The following is a 21,215-nucleotide window of genomic DNA, read 5'->3' as shown; positions in this document are numbered from 1 at the left end:
TTTCACCACTCTCATTTTTGGTTAGGATTGGTTAGCTCTGCCTGTGTCCATGCAGTTGTAATTCAGTATTTGTCTTTAAATCTAAATATGTTTGAACTAGTTTTCTGGGGGATTCATCAGTTGAGGCATCTTAGACCCTTGGCCATGGGCCATAAAATGCACTTGACCTGAGTATGATATAAATACCTTCCACTCCATTAATGTATTGCTTTGTTTTCATTTTGCTGTCTCTATGTATCATACACATCCATATCCCAGCCTAAGTTCCTGGAGAAACTTAGAGAAATTCTCTGAGCAAATAAGTGTCCAAAGAGGGAACAACTTCATGTTTATCCAGAACCTAAAATGTGACAGGCAGTTAAATATTAAACTTATCTGATCTTCACCACACTTAACAGATAAAGGAACTGAGTCTCGGATAGGTTCTATATGTAGTGTGGAATGTTATTTTAAAAGTATTTTCTGGGCTTCCCTGGTGGCGCAGTGGTTGAGAATCTGCCTGCTAATGCAGGGGACACGGGTTCGAGCCCTGGTCTGGGAGGATCCCACATGCCGCGGAGCAACTAGGCCCGTGAGCCACAACTACTGAGCCTGCGCGTCTGGAGCCTGTGCTCCGCAACAAGAGAGGCCATGATAGTGAGAGGCCCGTGCACCATGATGAAGAGTGGCCCCCGCTTGCCGCAACTAGAGAAAGCCCTCACAGAAACGAAGACCCAACACAGCCATAAATAAATAAATAAATAAATTTTAAAAATATGGAACTCACCATCTAAAAAAAAAAAAAAAAAAGCATTTTCTGCTGTCTTTCCCCCTCTTGGTAAGTTAGAGGTTTATTGTTGGTCAGTTTGTCTCCTTGAAGCTCTAATTCCATTGAAGCCAAGACGGAGACTGACCAGCCTAAGGAAGCGGGGAGGGACACAAGTGAGAGAAGAAGGAAGTAAAAGGGAGGGGAGAATGGACATAAAAACTCCCCAAATAGACGATTGGAAGCTGAAAGATGCTGAGTAGTGCTGAATGTAGAATTTTAACCTTTTTTCCTACTTCTGAGTAGGAATGGGAGATAGAAACTAAGTTATCAGTATTCTTCAAACTTTTTTGATCACTACCCTCAATAAGCAATACATCTGACGTTGCAACCAGTAAACACATGAGTGTGTGTATACACACCCCCCCCCCACACACACACACACACACATCACAAACATCTGAAACAAGCTTCATGGAAAATACTTAACCCTTACCATTTGCAAAGAATGCTATTATTTTCTATTCTGTTCTATTTCTTTTTAAAAAATATTTGTCGAGTCTATAAATTGATTTCATGACCCATTAATGATCACCAATCTTGGAAAAACCCAGACCCATAGAAAAGTTATTTTTTGACCCACCTAAGTAATTTGCTCAAGGTCATGTAGTGTAAATGGTGGATCTGGGTTTTACCCCACACTTATTATGCTGAGCATGAAGGAGCCCCGGGAAGGAGAAGCCCCATCCATCAGTCAGAGGTACCCAAGATACAACCAGTCTTCATCTCACAAGCTTTCCCAGTTCATATGGGATATACACTTTCTCCCCCTACTACTGGGATCCCATCTGCTTTCAGCCACAAAATGTTTCTTCCTAGACAAGTTATGGAACTATGGGGCTGCAGGCAAAATCTGAAGAACTTTAATCAGCAATTACCAGACAGAATAAAAGAAAAGGCCATTCTCCCCACTGTAAGGGGAACTTCCTATGCAGGTGTACCTTGTTCAGGAGAAAAATACAACATACACCAAGTTCAGGGAGAAAAGGAGGTAAAAAATTCTCTTCCCTAGGGCCACCTAATCCTACACCCAGCCAGGCCAGACTCCATCAGGATGAGGGTGATGGGGAGCACTGCGTCAGGGGCGCAAAGGGCAACTCTCCCTTTGCTGACTTGCTTCTGTACTGCCCCTCACTTTGCACCTCCTTGGAAGTTTTTTCTCCTCCTTGTTTCTTTCTTTCACATTTTTCCCCTTGTCAATTTTACTTTGGGGTTATTTAAAATATCGAAGGAAAAACAAAAAACAAAAAAGCCCTCTCTTTCCACGAGGCAGGTGAGTGATACTTTTCCTTTGGAGAAAGACTGGTGCCCAGGAATCGGACTTCCCAAGCATCTCCTTTGACCGAGCTGAAGTCTTTATCTTTAATACATGCACTCCTTTCCTTTCAGAGTGTTTCTAAAATGTGGTGATTCCTTTGGGGAAGGCCTAGAATAGAAGTGGTCTGAAATTCCCCTCAAGCTTCCATTTGCTTGTCTGCTCTGCTACCTCTCTTAGATTCCTTTCATTCCTCCTGCTGAACCAGGGAAGGGGGTTGGCAGGACAGAGCTGTCAGCTCCTGATCTCCCAGCCCTGAAGGATCTGGTCCCTGCCCCTGTTATTTCCCCATTCAGGCTCTCAGCTCCAGTCACTCTGGTCTTCTTGCTGTTTTGGGAACAAAACGAGTTCTTTCCTGCCTCTGAGCCATTATGTAAACCATTCCTCTTCCTGTACAGCCCTTCCCTTGATTCTTCCCATAGAAGAAGAATTAAGGGGCTCAGCTTAGAGACCACATTCTTAGGGAGATTTTCTTCAATCATATCCTCTAAAGTAGGTCTCCTTTGTTCTTCTCTATCTTGGCCCTTGGTTTCTCTCATGATACCAACCACAATTTGTTAATAGTTTACTTAATTGTCTTTGTTTCTGCTTCCTCTACCATAATGAAAGCATCCAAAAGGCAAAATCAATCCTACAAAGTAGACAGTGTACCACCACCACCCCCGCCTTGTGCATTAAGAAATCTCATTTGTCTTATGATTAAGATATTGTTGGCAACCTTCAGCAAAGTAAGTTCTTTGCCAGGCTCTTCTTTCTCCCCCACTAAAATTATTCATTCATTCATTCACTCATCCAGTCAACAGATATATATTGAGTGTCCACAGAGTTATTCTGCACCAGACACTGTGCTCCGGTGATGAACAAGGCAGTTCTTGCTCACTTCACTCCGTGTTGCAGCTGGCCAGAAGGATCATTCTCAAGTGCATTTCTCTGCTAAAAATCTTCATCAGTTTCCAGTGCCTTGTGGATGAAATCTGAGCTCCTCAGTATGGAGAGCAGTGCATGCCGCCCCCCCCAACCCGTGACCTGGCTCCTCCTTCCTCTGCAGCCACACCTTTCGGTGCTCATCTCCTGCCCTAGGCTCTGCTGGCTAACTAACTACAGACGGTCCCCTGGAGGGCAGGCAGGTAGCAACAACAAAGGTCCCTTGGGTTTGCTTTTTCTGTTCTCTCTCTCTCTCTCTCTCTGTCTCACACACACACACACACACACACACACACACACAGCCTGGGTCAGTCACTTACAACAATGGCTTCTGGGTTCTCATAGACAATCTCAGCAGGTGTATTTCTCTGCTGGTTGGTCAGACAGGTTTTGCCCCTACCTGCTGGACTGTGGGCTTTTTCTAATTGAGATCTCAGTCCCAGTGCAGCAGGCCAGGGGTTGAGCTGGCCCTATGACTCGAGGGAAAACCTCCATAGAGGAACCCCACTTTGCCAGGTCATACTGTGGCTGGTGGTGTCAACAATGGCATGAACTGTGCTCGCTCAAGGATGCTAAATGTCTGCCAAGTGCTAGAAAAGAGGGTGTCAGGAGATACAAAGCTAAGAGCTTTTTATCAAGAAGCTTTTCCTCGGTACAAAGGCAGTATCTTGGGTTCCTATCTTATTAGAAGGGCCAGAGAAAAGGGAATTTAAGTCTTTGCAATTTGGAAATATTTACTTCTTACTTTCAGGTCCACCTCTCTTCTGGATTGCTGCTATAGACCCTTATAAAATTTTCCCTTTTTCAATTTTTGTGCTACTTGGGGCTTGCTTTTCATTTTTTTTCCTTAGGGGAATACCATGAAGAAAAGGAATTTTTTCAGCTTTTCTGGAAACTTGCAGTGGCTTGTCTTCTAAATGCTTTATGCTTCAGTTTCTTCATCTATAAAATGGAGAATTAGCAAAATTAACGAAGCTTTGTCTTTTATAAAGTGTCTTATAGGCTAGGTGCCATGTGAGTAATATGCTATGGAATGATAGTGTTTTGTTAGTGTTTATAAACATAATTTGAATTCTCCATTAACTGGAATTAATACTGTTTATAAGGAATGATCTTTCCAATTTAATCACTGGTGTGAGACTTTCGGGTGGCTGAAGCCTTCATTTTGCTTTACTTCTAATAAAATGGGTTCCTACTCTACTTTTGGTAAATTCTTAATTTGCAGCTTCCTTTGGCCTGTTTCAATGAAGAAGTTTCACCTTGTATGTAGTCTCTCTAAACATTATTATTTGTATTAGAAAATTTTCTTTGATATTATGCCTCTTCTGATGATTGAAAATCACTTTATAGCTGAAGGGTAATAACAGTGTTTATTCAAGGTAAGGCTACTATGTGCTTTAAGATGTTAAAATAAAAACAAACAACCTTTCATTAAACCATTATTTTAGTAGATCATATTCTATTTTTACTCTGGATGCATAATGTTCCTTCTCTTTAAGAATTAAAATTATTTTGAACACTACTCGCCCCAAATGGTAATGAACAACAAAACCATTTATACTTTTAGGTTTCTCGTCAGTAAATGTCCACCTGGTTCTAACATTGACCTATGTTTTAATGCTATTTCCCCACTTATAAGCCTTTTAACTCTTGTACAATCTTTTTTTTTTCTTGAAAGGTAAAAGATTTTTTCAACATTCCTAGATATGCCTTGAATCTAAATCTCAGTTGCTTTCTAAACAGCATTTGTCACTGAAGTCATATACGTGATATTCTATAAACTGGAGTATCAGTTTGTCCCTAAGTGGTACCAATACAATTAGCAGCCACAGAGGGCAGAGTATGTCCTGACCTCCTGTGACCTGTTTACTAACTTGGTGATTTGGGGATATTTTGAATTTGAACCCATTTGGTGTTGGTTCTAGACAATTTATTGTGGTTGGAAACACCCAAGCTGATTTCTTCTGACTCAAGAAGACAAAAAAAATTCTAGATTATCCTTCCCCCATCCTAAAACAAGGGGTTCCAAATAATTCAAGGAGAAGTGCTATTCTGTGAAACTCTTCCTGTTCCCCAGATACCATGCTAAATAGATTAAAATCCTGGGGGTGGGTTTCAAGATGATTCTTAGGTACTTAGTCTATAACTGTCAATTAGGAAGTTCTTAATAAGAAAACCCCTGTTCCTTGAATTTCTGGGACTGGTGCAAACTTGAACTGGGTCCTCCAGGATATCTCTAAATCAATATGGTTGTTTAAACACCCTAAACAAAATCAGTCTTCATGCCGCAAATAATCTGCCTACAAATCTTTATGTCTGGAATGCTGTAGAATCAGGCAATACTCTGAATGGCCCATAATCAGGTAAAGTTCCTTAGCCCCTTGTCTCCTTGGTGGATACCTTTGGAAATACATGGCGCTGAGGTTAACTCATATGAAGTGTTTAGCCTGATAGCTGGCTTGTAAATGTTTAACATATTAGTGTCTACTTTCTTCCTTCTCGAGGGCATTTGGAGTATGAGAAAGCTCATGGCCAGTAGACTCCAAGTCAGGCCATAGTATTCAGCCTCATTTTCCTCTTCGAGAGCAGACGAGTCCTAGCCCATACATCTCTTGTGCCTAAAGGGACTCCAGTATCAAAGCTCTGCTAGCTGCCACCCAGCCATGCTGTATTAGATATGGGAGGAAGAGCAGTACTGATTCTGAAACTGCCCCAGTGCAAAGTCTGGGGTGATGATGATCAGAGCTCTTCCCAAAAAAATTCTTAAAAATAAGTTGAAAAGTGGGGAATTTTGAGCAGTAAGCCATCTGAGAACTAAAAGGAATTATGTAAATTGTTTCAATTGCCCCCTTACAAAGCTTTCTGTATAGTCCTGACAGTCACCCTCAAGTCACTTATGGTATGAGCTATAATCCATTCAGACCAAAAACATTAGCCAGTCTTGTAAAATTTACTAAAGATTTTGGAAGGGAGATCAAGGAATGTTTTACACCGCATCCTGCATATGATACACTCTTGTAAACCCTCTTTCTACTCAGCAATGCCTCTCTGCCCATGTCTCTCTGGCATGCCACTTAGACCCACACCACAGCAGACCTTCATTTCTTTTCTGCCCCTCCCCCACAATAATATATTACTCTAATGTAATACTCAGCCTTCCAAACTCCACCATTTCTCCCCCAATCTCTTAAAACTGCTTTATGCCTCACCATTTCTCCAAACTTCTCCACTTTCTCCAAACTTGCCTAGTCACGTGCAGGAAAATAACTTTTTCAAAGTAACCCTGAGTTATGTACGCTTGTATGATAGGCTGGGATTGGTTTATCTCCTCAAGATGTGACCAATTGAGCCAACTGATCCTTGCTGAATCCTGTCTCCCAAGGAAGAAGATAGATCTATAGACAATATGGGCTACTGGTATCTTCACGTAATAGGCTCTTAGGAGTCTAATTTGTTTAGAAGTCCAAAGAAAGATACAGGAAGATGTATACTTTAAAAAGATATGTAGCCAGCAGATCTTCAGAAGGTGGAAACTCTTAGTGGAGGCGTGGTGCCCCACCATCCTCTCAGGCCCCGCTTCCTCCCTCCGACTCCCCACAATCTCCGACGCTCCCACCCCCCTCCCCTAGAGACTTAGGGCCAAGCAGACCCCCCACCAACACCTGGAGTGGAGCCCAGGTCCCCACGGAGCCCAAACTCCCAGGTTTGTGTCTCTTCTCTCCACCACTGCTGAGCTGCCCCAGAGCCTGAGGGGAGGGCGGTGCGACCCTCAACCTCACCCACAGCCACACTGCTGCCACACTCGGGCTGGACCCCACCAGCCGAAGCCCAGTCCGCCCTTGGAGCCCCATGCCAGGGCACCTACCAGGCACCAGTGGGGGACCACAGACCACAGATGGGAGGAACCCCCAGTGACCAGCTTGTGGGATCTTGGTTCCCAGGCCAGAGGTCAGGCCCAAGCTCCTGTGGTGGGCGCTCCGAGTCCAAACAGCTGGACTAAAGAGAACCTCAGACCCCAGGGAATATCAGTCGGAGTGAGGCCTCCCTGAGATCCTCATCTCAGCACAAAGACCCAGCTCTATCCAACTTCCTGCAAATTCCAGTGCTGGACATCTCAGGCCAAACAACCAGTAAGACAGGAATACAGCACTACCCATCAAAAAAAAAAAAAAAAAGAAACAACAAAAAAATTTGTTAAGGATGAAGGAGCAAGTAAAAACCTGCAACACCAAATAAATGAAGATGAAATAGGCAAGCTACCTGAAAAAGAATTCAGAGTTATGATAGTAAAGATGATCCAAAATCTCGAAAAAGAATGTAGAAAATACAAGAAACTTTTAAGAAGGATCATGAAGAACTAAAGAGCAAACAAACAGTGATGAACAACACAACTACTGAAATTAAAAATACTCTAGAAGGACTCAATAACAGAATAACTGAGCCAGAAGAACGGATAAGTGACCTGGAAGATAAAATGGTGGAAATAACTGCCAGGGAGCAGAATAAAGAAAAAAGAATGAAAAGAATTGAGGACAGTCTCAGAGATCTCTGGGACAACATTAAATGCACTGACATTCGAATTATAGGGGTCCCAGAAGAAGAAGAGAAAAAGAAAGGTCTGAGAAAATATTTGAAGAGTTTATAGTCAAAAACTTCCCTAACATGGGAAAGGAAATTGTCAATCAAGTCCAGGAAGCACCTTACAGAGCGTACCTTACAGGATAAACCGGAAGAGAAACAGGCCAAGACACATATTAATCAAACTATCAAAAATTAAATACAAAGAAAAAATATTAAAAGCAGCAAGGGAAAAGCAACAAATAACATACAAGGGAATCCTCATAAGGTTAACAGCTGATTTTTCAGCAGAAAATCTACAAGCCAGAAGGGAGTGTCAGGACCTATTTAAAGTGATTAAAGGGAAAAACCTACAACCAAGATTACTCTACCCAGCAAGGATCTCATTCAGATTTGAGGGAGAAATTAAAACCTTTACAGATAAGCAAAAGTTAAGAGAATTCAGCACCACCAAACCAGCTCAACAACAAATGCTAAAGGAACTTCTCTAGGCAGGAAACACAAGAGACGGAAAAGACCTACAATAAAAAACCCAAAACAATTAAGAAAATGGTAATAGGAACATACATATCAATAACTACCTTAAATGTAAATGGATTAAATGCTCCAACCAAAAGATATAGACTGGCTGAATGGAAACAAAAACAAGACTCATATACACATGCTCTTGTCTCTCTACAAGAGACCCACTTCAGACCTAGAGACACATACAGACTGAAAGTGAGGGGATGGAAAAAGATATTCCATGCAAATGGAAATCAAAAGAAAGCTGGAGTAGCAATTCTCATATCAGACAAAATAGACTTTAAAATAAAGATTATTACAAGAGACAAAGAAGGACACTACATAATGATCAAGGGATCAATCCAAGAAGAAGATATAACAATTGTAAATATTTATGCACCCAACATAGGAGCACCTCAATACAGAAGGCAAATGCTAACAGCCATAAAAGGGGAAATCAACAGTAATACAATCGTAGTAGGGAACTTTAACACCCCACTTCCATCAATGGACAGATCATCCAAATTGAAAATAAATAAGGAAACACAAGCTTTAAATGACACATTAAACAAGATGGACTTAATTGATATTTATAGGACATTCCACCCAAAAACAACGGAATACACTTTCTTCTCGAGTGCTCATGGAACATGCTCCAGGATAGACCATATCTCGGGTCACAAATAAAGGGTTGATAAATTTAAGAAAATTGAAATCTTATCAAGTATCTTTTCCGACCACAATGCTATGAGACTAGATATCAATTACAGGAAAAAAAATTGTAAAAAATACAAACACATGGAGGCTAAACAATATGATACTAAATAACCAAGAGATCACTGAAGAAATCAAAGAGGAAATCAAAAAATACCTAGAGACAAATGACAATGAAAACACGATGACCCAAAACTGATGGGATACAGCAAAAGCAGTTCTAAGAGGGAAGTTTATAGCAATACAATCCTACCTCAAGAAACAAGAATCTCAAATAAACAACCTAGCCTTAAACCTAAAGCAATTAGAGAAAGAAGAACAAAAAAACCCCAAAGTTAGTAGAAGGAGAGAAATCATAAAGATCAGATCAGAAATAAATGAAAAAGAAATGAAAGAAACAATAGCAAAGATGAATAAAACTAAAAGCTTTGAGAAGATAAACAAAATTGATAAACCATTAGCCAGACTCATCAAGAAAAAAGGGAAAAGACTCAAATCAACAGAATTAGAAATGAAAAAGGAGAAGTAACAACTGACACTGCAGAAATACAAAGGATCATGAGAGATTACTACAAGCAACTATATGTCAATAAAATGGACAACCTGGAAGAAATGGACAAATTCTTAGAAAAGCACAACCTTCCAACACTGAACCAGGAACAAATAGAATATATAAACAGACCAATCACCAGCACTGAAATTGAAACTGTGATTAAAAATCTTCCAACAAACAGAAGTCCAGGACCAGATGGTTTCACAGGTGACTTCTATCAAACATTTAGAGAAGAGTTAACACCTGTCCTTCTCAAACTCTTCCAAAATATAGCAGAGGGAGGAACACTCCCAAACTCGTTCTACGAGGCCACTATCACCCTGATACCAAAACCAGACAAAGATGTCACAAAAAAAGAAAACTACAGGCCAATGTCACTGATGAACATAGATGCAAAAATCCTCAACAAAATACTAGCAAACAGAATCCAACAGCACATTAAAAGGATCATACACCATGATCAAGTGGGGTTTATTCCAGGAATGCAAGGATTCTTCAATATACGTAAATCAATCAATGTAATACACCATATTAACAAATTGAAGGATAAAAACCACATGAAAATCTCAATAGATGCAGAAAAAGCTTTTGACAAAATTCAACACCTATTTATGATAAAAACTCTCCAGAAAGTGGGCATAGAGGGAACCTACCTCAACATAATAAAGGCCATATATGACAAAACCACAGCCAACATCATTCTCAATGGTGGAAAACTGAAACCATTTCCTCTACGCTCAGGAACAAGGCAAGGTTACCCACTCTCATCACTGTTATTCAACATAGTTTTGGAAGCTTTAGCCGCAGCAGTCAGAGAAGAAAAAGAAATAAAAGGAATCCAAATTGGAAAAGAAGAAGTAAAACTGTCACTGTTTGCAGATGACATGATATTATACACAGAGAATCCTAAAGATGCTACCAGAAAACTACTAGAGCTAACCAGTGAATTGGTAGAGTAGCAGGATACAAAATTAATGCACAGAAATCTCTTGCATTCCTATCTACTAATGATGAAAAATCTGAAAGAGAAATTAAGGAAATACTCCCATTTTACCATTGCAACAAAAAGAATAAAATGCCTATGAATAAACCTGCCTAAGGAGACAAAAGACCTGTATGCAGAAAACTATAAGACACTGATGAAAGAAATTAAAGATGATACAAACAGATGGAGAGATATACCATGTTCTTGGATTGGAAGAATACATTGTGAAAACGCCTATACTACCCAAAGCAATCTACAGATTCAATGCAATGCCTATCAAACTACCAATAGCATTTTTCACAGAACTAGAACAAAAAATTTCACAATTTGTATGGAAACACAAAAGGCCCCAAATAGCCAAAGCAATATTGAGAAAGAAAAACGGAGCTGGAGGAATCAGGTTTCCTGACTTCAGACTATACTACAAAGCTACAGTAATGAAGACAGTATGGTACTGGCACAAAAACAGAAATATAGATCAATGGAACAGGATAGAAAGCCCAGGGATAAGGTGACCATATGTGTGTGGGCTTATGTTTGATAAAGGAGGCAAGAGTGTACAATGGAGAAAAGACAGCCTCTTCAATAAGTGGTGCTGGGAAAACTGGACAGCTACATGTAAAAGAATGAAATTAGAACACTTCCTAACACCATACACAAAAATAAACTCAAAATGGATAAAAGACCTAAATATAAGGCCAGACACTATAAAACTCTTAGAGGAATACATAGGCAGAACACTCTATGACATAAATCACAGCAAGATCCTTTTTGACCCACCTCCTAGAGAAATGGAAATAAAAACAAAAATAAACAAATGGGATCTAATGAAACTTAAAAGCTTTTGCACAGCAAAAGAAACCATAAACAAGAGGAAAAGACAACCCTCAGAATGGGAGAAAATATTTGCAAACCAAGCAACTGACAAAGGATTAATCTCCAAAATATAAAAGCAGTTCATGCAGCTCAATATCAAAAAAAAAAAAAAAAACCCAATCCAAAACTGGGCAGAAGACCTAAATAGAGATTTCTCCAAAGATGATATACAGATTGCCAACAAACACATGAAAAGATGCTCAACATCACTAATGATTAGAGAAATGCAAATCAAAACTACAGTGAGGTATCACCTCACACCAGTCAGAATGGCCATCATCAAAAAATCTACAAACAATAAATGCTGGAGAGGGTGTGGAGAAAAGGGAACCCTTTTGCACTGTTGGTGGGAATGTAAATTGATACAGCCACTATGGAGAACAGTATGGAGGTTCCTTAAAAAACTAAAAATAGGGCTTCTCTGGTGGCACAGTGGTTAAGAATCCACCTGCCAATGCAGGGGACACGGGTTCGAGCCCTGGTCCGGGAAGATCCCACATGCCACAGAGCAACTAAGCCCGTGCGCCAAAACTACTGAGCCTGTGCTCTAGAGCCCATGTGCCACAACTACTGAGCCCACGAGCCGCAACTACTGAAGCCCGCACGCCTGGAGCCCGTGCTCTGTAACAAGAGAAGCCACTGCAATGAGGAGCCCGCGCACCGCAACAAAGACCCAACGCAGCCAAAAATAAATAAATAAATAAATAAAATTATAAAAACAAAAACAAAAAAACATTGGGGAAAAAAAAACTAAAAATAGAACTACCATATGACCCAGAAATCCCACTACTGGGCATATACCCTGAGAAAACCATAATTCCAAAAGAGTGATGTACGACAATGTTCATTGCAGCACTATTTACAATAGCCAGGACATGGAAACAACCTAAGTGTCCATCGACAGCTGAATGGATAAAGAAGATGTGGCACATATATACAATGGAATATTACTCAGCCATAAAAAGAAACGAAATTGAGTCATTTGTAGTGAGGTGGATGGACCTAGAGTCTGTCATACAGAGTAAAGTAAGTCAGAAAGAGAAAAACAAATACCGTATGCTAACACATATATATGGAATCTAAAAGAAAAAAAATGGTTCTGATGAATCTAGGGAGAGGACAGGAATAAAGAAACACACGTAGAGAATGGACTTGAGGACACAGGGAGGGGGAAGGGTAAGCTGGGACGAAGTGAGAGAGTGGCATGTACTTATATATACTATCAAATGTAAAATAGATAGCTAGTGGGAAGCAGCCCCATAGCACAGGGAGATCAGCTCTGTGCTTTGTGACTAGAGGGGTGGGATAGGGAGGGTGGGAGGGAGATGCAAGAGGGAGGGGATATGAGGATATACATATGCATATAGCTGATTCACTTTGTTATACAGCAGAAACTAACACAACACTGTAAAACGATTATACTCCAATAAAGATGTTAAAAAAAAAAAGGTATGTAATAACATGTAGTAACATGTTCTCCTTGTCCTCCTTGAGCTTCCCAAATCACAAGACTTTTTACACAAAAGCATTATCAAAGTAGACTTAATAAATATTTAGTAGGAGGAAAGAGGTTTTTTTTTGTTTGTTTGTGTTTTTAAATTTATTTATTTATTTATTTTTGGCTGCTACTCTTCGTTGCAGTGCGTGGGCTTCTCATTGCGGTGGCTTCTGTTGTTGCAGAGCACAGGCTCTAGGCACACGGGCTTCAGTAGTTGTGGCTCACGGGCTTAGTTGCTCCGTGGCATGTGGGACCTTCCCAGACCAGGGCTTGAACCAGTGTCTCCTGCATTGGCAGGCAGATTCTTAACCACTGCGCCACCAGGGAAGTCCCAAGGAAAGCGTTTTAATTGCATACCACACAGGAAACAATTTATAAAGCCCCCATTGTGCATTCTCCCCCAAGTCCCTTTATAGGTGGGCAAACATTTGGAATCTTCTTTTCTTTGACCACTTCCTCCAAGAAGCCCTTGGCCTTGCACCTACCTGCTCTCCTTCCTTTATTAGGCAGAGTCTTCTTCATCTGCACAAAGCCTGGACCCCAGCCGAAGCCTTGCTCCTACGCCATACCAGACTTATCAGAGTGTTTACAGCAAAGCAAGCTTCTTCCTACAAAGAAATTCTCACACCAACAGGCAAGAAGGTAGTGTTTTCTCCTTGTGTTAGCTATCCTTCATTATTTGAAAGGTAATACTGTGTTTATTGAATTTCAGCACATAGGTTCAGATTCATCTATTCAATAGATAATTACTAAGGGTTTTTTATCTGCCAGGCAATGGGTGAGAAGCTGGGGCTACAGCAGTGAGCAAGACCCAGTACCTGCCCTCAATGAGCTTACAGTCTAGCAGGGAAGAAGGACAAGAAAACACACCTTTTAACTCAGAATGAATTGGAGGATATATTGGTTGTTAGGGGAACACTTTCAAGAGCCACCCCACCCCATCCTGAGGAAGGAAAGTCTAGGAAGTCTTTGCAGAGAAAGTGTTGAGAGGAGGAGGAGGAGGGTGGAGACAGCATTCCACTTAAGAAACAACTGGTCCAAGACCCCGAGGGGAGAAGGAACACAGCCTGCCCCAGGCTGGGACAGCGCACTGTGGCTGCAGTGTACAAAGGGTGAGGAGGGGAAGTGAGGAAAAGATGAAGCTGGAGAAGGAAGCATGGCTGATCATACATGGCCTGTAATGCCACACTGAGGAGTTTGGGTTTGTTCATTTGTTTGTTTGCCTGAAGTTAGTGGGAGAGATTTTGAGCAGGCACTTTGCATATTTAGATTTCAATTCTTTAGAAAAAAAAATCTCATTGGATGAAATATAAGCTAAACCAAACCAAAACAAGACAAAACAAAGTATATGTGTGATCATTGCTGTTTGAATTGTGTACAAAGTGCTTTGAAAGTGCTGTGAGGGGCTGGGTAACTCCCGTGGCTGAGGTGGGCTCAGGAAGTCCTTCTAGAACAGGTGGTCTGGGGATTGAGGAGACACTTCAGCAGTGCAAATACCCTGCCTCCTAAATGTATTGGTTTTATTCCAATGCATATCCTTTAATTCTTGAGAACTTTGAAGACAGTATTACTCAAATATCTTCTAAGGTCCCAGTCCCATTTATTATTTATCTGAAGCTCCTGGTGGCTTTCTTTCTTGTCAGGGATATGAATCTGAAGGAATATTAGAGCCCAGAAGATAACTTCCTTGAATAAATTATTATAACATTTTCAACTTCGAGGAAAATCACCAACTACAATAATAATGTTAGGAGTCTTAATCTAATTTATTTATTTAGTGTTATTTCCTGACTGATCTACAAAATCCTCAAATCCTACAAAAAGGTTGAAGAATGAGTTTGCGTGATCATTAATTTCTTTTTTCAAAAGAAAATAGCTTCTCTTCTCTAATGAGAGCAATATCATAAAAAACGTGAATCTAGTAAGAGAGATTTGAGCATGTAGAAAAGGAAAATAATTTGATAGAAATAGATGTCAGATTTTAATTTGTCAACAAAAGAACTGTGAAAAATAATAGCTAAATAATGTTGAACACTTGCTACGTGCCAAATGCAATTTTTGCATTTTGTGATTTAATACTCAAAATAGTCCTATGAACTTTATACTAGTAGTACCATCATCCCCATTTCACTAACAAGGAAGCAGAAGTTCAGAAAGACTATGCAACTTGCCTAAAGCCATATAGTTATTAAGCAGGAGAGCTGGGATTTGACCTAAGTCTCTCTGCAGAGGTTATGTTTTATTTCTTGTTACGACAGTTCCTCTTCTTAGAGATCTTGGAGATCTTAGCTCCTCCCTTTGGGCTAGATATTGGATACCCAGCATGGCAAAAGTCTAGAGAATAAGCATATGTGTAGAAGAAGACTAGTACAGAAGGGATAACTTGTATTTAATAAGCCTATAATTCCATCAGCGATCCAATAATTTAATTTTAATGTTAACTTCCAGAGCCTTCTATTCTCTCAAGATCACCATCATCTTTATCGAAACCTGTGGGGTATGGCCCAAAATTATTTATTTTTCCTAGATTTACAATTCTATCCTATTGAGTTATTTTCCATTCTCATCAACCTGTGGGCCATTATTAATTAAGCAGAACTGAATACTTCTCCCAACATGAATTGCTTTCATTTGTTGGGAAGATAGTTTTCTATAGTGCAAGGAGTATAGGATATGGTGAAAAGTGGCTCTGACTTTGAATTCTAGCTCTATCATTTACTCGCTGTATATGCCTAGATAAATTAAACTTCCCAGAGCTCCAGTTGCTTCATCTGTAAAATGGGGACCATAAGACCTACCTTGCAATGTTCTTAAGGATTTGATTACTTAACATCTGCAGGCACCTGTCAAGAATTTGCCAAGAACAGCTTTACTTATGGTGAAATCTGCTTTCTCTAATGCTACCACAGGTTAAACTATTGCAATAGGTTTCTCGGCTCTCGCAGGGTTTATTCACAAATATTTCTTCTTTCTTACATAGTATTATATATGAAACCTTTCTGAAAAGGTTTGATTGAGAGAATGACAAGTGATTCTGGTGGTGATGATTAGAGGGTAGTGTTTACTGGCTCCAACTGCCACCTATAAAATGTGTCTATCAGAATCAGATGCCCACTTGGCTCTGTTTCATGTTCAGAACTAGGTGGTTTTTTAGTAGGATGTCATTTGCTAGAATCCTGGAGGCCTTAGTCAGTTCACTGTTGCTTGAACCCGTGCCACAGACTTAACAGTGATATCTGCCTTTACAGATCAGGAAACTGGTTGGTTTTTAGGCACAATGCCAAGGATCTGAATATAACACACATTTGAACACAGACAAATGACAAGTTTATCCCCTTGTTTGTTGGTTTATGATTTTTACAACACAAGGCTTCTCTCAGGATCAGCCAGACCTCCCTCCCTGGCAATCTGTGGAACTGGTGATTACTCCTGCCCAGGCACAGTGGGACCCAGATGACCTAAAAGACTTGGCGATTCCCTCTTTTTCAGATATAGTTCACATTCCATAAAATTAATCATTTCAAGGGTACAATTTCATGGTTATTAATATATTCTCAAGGTTGTACAACCATCACCACTAGACCTAGTGATTCCGACTTGTCCAAATGCATATACCTGAGGGAAAAACAAAACTTTTCCTTAATATCTATTTACCTTTAAATAAGTTGCTGGTGCAAAAAAATCCAGAATTCTGTGTGCAGTGCTCTACTCTTCAGGTCACTTTAGTTTGCATATTAACGTGAGTTCATTAATATGAATTATAAGCACATTCCTTTCTATTTAGATGTCTTCTCCACTTCCAATGATGAATGAAATGATTGTGAAATACATAGAGCCTACACATGTTTAATTCTTTCCTTCATGAGTATGTACAGCATATACTCCGAAAAATATCCTTCCAGAGCGTAACACTCAAGCTCCCCACAATTCCATTACCTTCTAACATTGTCTTTTCTTGTCAGGTAGTGGCAGAAGTGTAGGTACTCATGTTGCTTCCTTGTTTTAGTGATCCCACTCACATTTGGTAAAATCTAATTATTTTTTGCTTCTCTTATTAATCTTTTCACATTTAAAGTGTTTTATTTTCAGTATAGGCACTATGGCACTATCTTTTTAAAATGTAGATTTTTGAAAAAATAGACAAAATGTGTTATAGTTTTTATATAAAAATAATACTATTGGCCAACCGTATCCACGTAGAATTGTTTTCCACTAGTAATGAAGGATGTATGTCAATGGTACAATTACAGGTTTAGGGAAACATAAATATCCCAGGCCAGATGAGTACCAGCCAGTTAATGCCATTGCAGACAGCGTTATGGTAGCACAAATAGCTCTTCTGTTATTGGATGATAATAAGCTGGTTACTTTTTGAAGGAAGCATCAGGGACAAACAAAAGAATCTAGAAGGTTTCATATGACAGGCTGCAGTTTCACACTTAATTCTTTCAAATAGTGATAAAAATGGTGATGAAGAATGAAGGCCATGCTAATTGCAGTTCAACAATTCCAGTAGTGCCATTGCTGTATACCAAGGAAACTAGTTTCCATTTCATAACCAGTAATGGCTTTCATATTCTGTTGTAAATTGTTCACTCGTTCTAGTGTTTCTTAAGCATCTAGTATGTATGAAACTTTGTGTTAGGGTATATTTTGTTCTACTGGATCTTGTGATCAAGTAGAAGAGCCCTCGCACTTTCATATGACAAAGTTATAGTTACAAGGTCAAATTCCATTTTAACAGAATTGAAGTGACATACAAATTATTTTATTTCACTAGAATTTTATGGTATTGAATATGCTTGAATAAGTAAGTTGCTGGCTAAGGCTGAGAATTTTTTTTATAATAGTTAAGTTTTCATTATGATGGTATTTATTGTAAGGGGATCTGAACTGTAATATAATACAATTACAATCATAAATATAACTACGAGTGTGTAAGTGCTGAGGGAATACCGTAGAGGAGATTAATTAGAGACAGGTGGTTCTAGGACTCCTCCAAGGGCTTCTGATTGATTTCAGGGGGAGATTCTGGTGCTCTCTAGACCGCTCTTTGCCCCCAGAGGACTCTCCTGCACAGAGGGCTTATGATGGGGAAGGTAAGGGTCTTTGCATCTGCGCCCAAATCAGAAGGATCTTTTGGCTCCAGCTCTTAAGAGTCTCACCTTATTACTTTAAAATAACTAACACTACTAGAAAATACTCTATCATCCATTAAATAACTTACTTTGAGACCTCTGATGATGGAAGTTTTCCCCAATTTTGAAAAACAGCTTTTTAAAATGAAGTGACATGCGGATGACCAGGGTCAAACCCCCAAACTCTGCTGAGGAGAGGCATGCTTAATGATGGAAACCATAAGTTATGAAACATTAATGGTTCCTGATTTAGCCCTCACTGGGGCACCATGGTCACTCTGGTGGTCATGCATGAGATCTTACTTCCATTAGAGCAGGAGTGTAACCAATCCACATCCCTTTGTCCTCCCATACACCTACACCTTTCACAGTCTTACATATTTGATAAGAGACTTTCCTCACATTGATCAATGGGTGAACTGCTGGGTATAAGATTTGTTTTGCAGTAAGTTATTTGGATGGATATAAACACTTTTTTTTTTTTTAAATAAATTTATTTATTTATTTATTTATGGCTGCATTGGGTCTTCATTGCTGTGCACGGGCTCTCTCTAGTTGCAGTGAGCAGGGGCTATTCTCCGTTGTGGTGTGCGGGCTTCTCATTGTGGTGGCTTCTCTTGTTGCGGAGCAGGGACTCTAGGCGCGAGAGCTTCAGTAGTTGTGGCACGCAGGCTCAGTAGTTGTGGCTCGTGGGCTCTAGAGCGCAGGCTCAGTAGTTGTGGCGCACGGGCTTGGTCACTCCGCGGCATGTGGGATCTTCCCGGATCAGGGCTCAAACACGTGTCCCCTGCATTTGCAGGCGGATTCTTAACCACTGCGCCACCAGGGAAGTCCCGGATATAAACATTTTGACCATCACTGACACTAAAGATAATTAAACAATTAACTCAGGGAAATAAAAATATCACTAGGTTTTGCTGGCTACTCTTAGGTACTCTAAGCTTCAGGGAACAGCAGTTAGAAGTTCCTGCCTGACCTTGTCTAGACTGTCCTTGGTCTTGGGGTTATTTTAATGTATCAATACATGTTTAATTTCCATGGATAAGGAGCTGCAACAAAACTAGTCAAAGCCCAAGTTAAACCAGAAAGGAGAATTTTATGGAGCTTTAACTCCCAAAGTACTATAATCAAATATATTGTGTTGACCATCAACTGTCAGGAACTCTAAGTCCCAACTTCAGCTTAGTGATGACTCACTCTGCAATCCCCTGAGTCCCTTAAACCCTCTACTCTTCAGTTTCCCCGCTCGTCTCCCTTTAACATGTATGTAAAGACCATGCAGAAGAAGACTTTTTAAAAATCACCCGTTTTCAAGCATCTGAGTGGGAAATCATTTTATAGGCTCAAAGAAAAGAAACTTTTTTTGAAAAGCAAACTTCTAGCCTGGGTTGACTTTACATCAGTACCAAATTACAGTCTGTTGCCATACAGGGTTAGAAATCAGCAGTCAAGCGAAAGTTAAGTTCCAAGAATCTGCATTGTTAAAGTGCCAGCAAGCAAAAGGTAGCTTGTCATGTTTCTAAACCACTGGTAAGATGGGAGCAGGCTGAAGCAGGCAGCTAGGAAAACCATAGGCAGGATGTAACAGAGCCCCAGGGTTAAAAAGAAGAGGTAAGGAGGAAGTGGGATCTATGGCTCAACAAAGTGGTTAACTGCCATCACATGATTCAAATATGTTTATTTCTTAAACCTTCACCCTAGACTGAGGTGGGCAAGGGGCCTCCTTTTTTAGCTATAGATGACTATTAACAACAAATAAGGGGAAAGAAAGAAAAAGAAAAAACTGAATGAAAGAAAAGTATTGTATTTGTATTATCAAGAGTGATCAACAATCGATTCCTTAAAGACTGCCAGAACAACATTTCACCATTATTTTCCAGCTCCAGCTACCAGCAGAAACTCCCTGTCCAAGGAGGCTCATAGCAGCTCTCCAGACAACAGAGAAGGAAGCTGCTTGCAGACAACAGAGAAAGAAGCTGCTTGCTGTAGCCAGCACCTTCAGGATGGCAGACAGCCGACAGGGCATCTCACCCTGAAGGTGTATGTGTGATTACACAAAACCTTCACTTGGTCATTTTTTAGGTGTTTTAATAATGCTGATGCAAAATAAGAGTAAAATTACAGGTGCCAGTTCCCAGTGTAGAATGCTGATAAACAACTTACCATTTTGCAGTGGCTGGTCACATCTGGAGCCTTTTGGGATGCAAAAGTACTGGAAGGATTATTGCAAAACTTAAAGACACTTTTGCTGCCATTACTTTGTTTTTAACCTAAATTAGTGAGGGGTTTTGGGGGGGGTTGGAGGAGGAGTGCTCTTTTAGAGAGTAATAATGCTTATATCATAAACTTATTTAAACACTAATCAGATAGCAAAATGGAAAAGGGAGTTAGGTTTAGAGTAGTTGCTTGAAAACTTTTCTAAATTGACTTTAAATAGACAGAAGCTGTTATAAAACTATGGACTAGTGGATAATAATTTATTAATTTTGGTATGCTATCAAATTTCCCAATTTAAATAACCTGTTTAAACTTGATTTGTCATTGGTGATACCTCTCCTTTGGGTGTTGAATTAGCATGTAACGTACAGCGTAAGAATAATAATATAAATAGAAGTGCTTTGTTCTTATTCTTTATGAAATTATGGTTTCCACAACCACAAAAGAACATTAACATAAGAATAATTAGAGTATTAGAATATAGTTGATATTGTAACTCATTTTTAATAAAGCTCTTCTTTTAGAATATAAATATTTTTCTATATTTTCTGTCCACTTTCAGGTTATTTGGGCCTGGCACCGAGACTAGACATAGATGGATGGAGAGAGGCTAGAGAGAGTACCTGTAGAAAAGTATCTGTGATTCTTTCGTGTTTTCTGTCAGGTTGCTTAAGGAATAATTATTCATGTATAAAGCTAGTAGTGTATGGTCCTCCTGCTCTCTTTTTTGTGCACCTCCTTTGAAAACATGCAATTTAAACCTTAGGCTGCAAACTGATCAGAGTCACTGAGGTTTGGTTTCTAGGAGATTATTTCCTGTATCTATCACATAGGGGAATCAGACATTTTAATGAATGCACCTGGTTTTCTATAGCATTACATGGACTGACAGGCCTGGAATAATCTAAAAAGATTTGGTTAGACTCATCGCCGTCCTCCAGAAATCATTTCCTGTGATATCACGTACTACATTTCTCATAGGACTTCCTTGTCAAGAATATTCCTCTTTTAAGCTAAATAATAACTTATGGGCTTAATAGATTTTATTACTGAATATTGAAGCAGTGTGCCCGGTATGTGAAGCTTTCTAGCTTTCTTCATGCAAATG

Source organism: Balaenoptera ricei, chromosome 3 (genome assembly GCF_028023285.1).
Source record: "Balaenoptera ricei isolate mBalRic1 chromosome 3, mBalRic1.hap2, whole genome shotgun sequence".
In the NCBI taxonomy this organism is placed as follows: domain Eukaryota; kingdom Metazoa; phylum Chordata; class Mammalia; order Artiodactyla; family Balaenopteridae; genus Balaenoptera; species Balaenoptera ricei.
The sequence above is the reverse complement of the archived record's forward strand: the minus strand, read 5'-3'. Positions refer to the sequence as shown.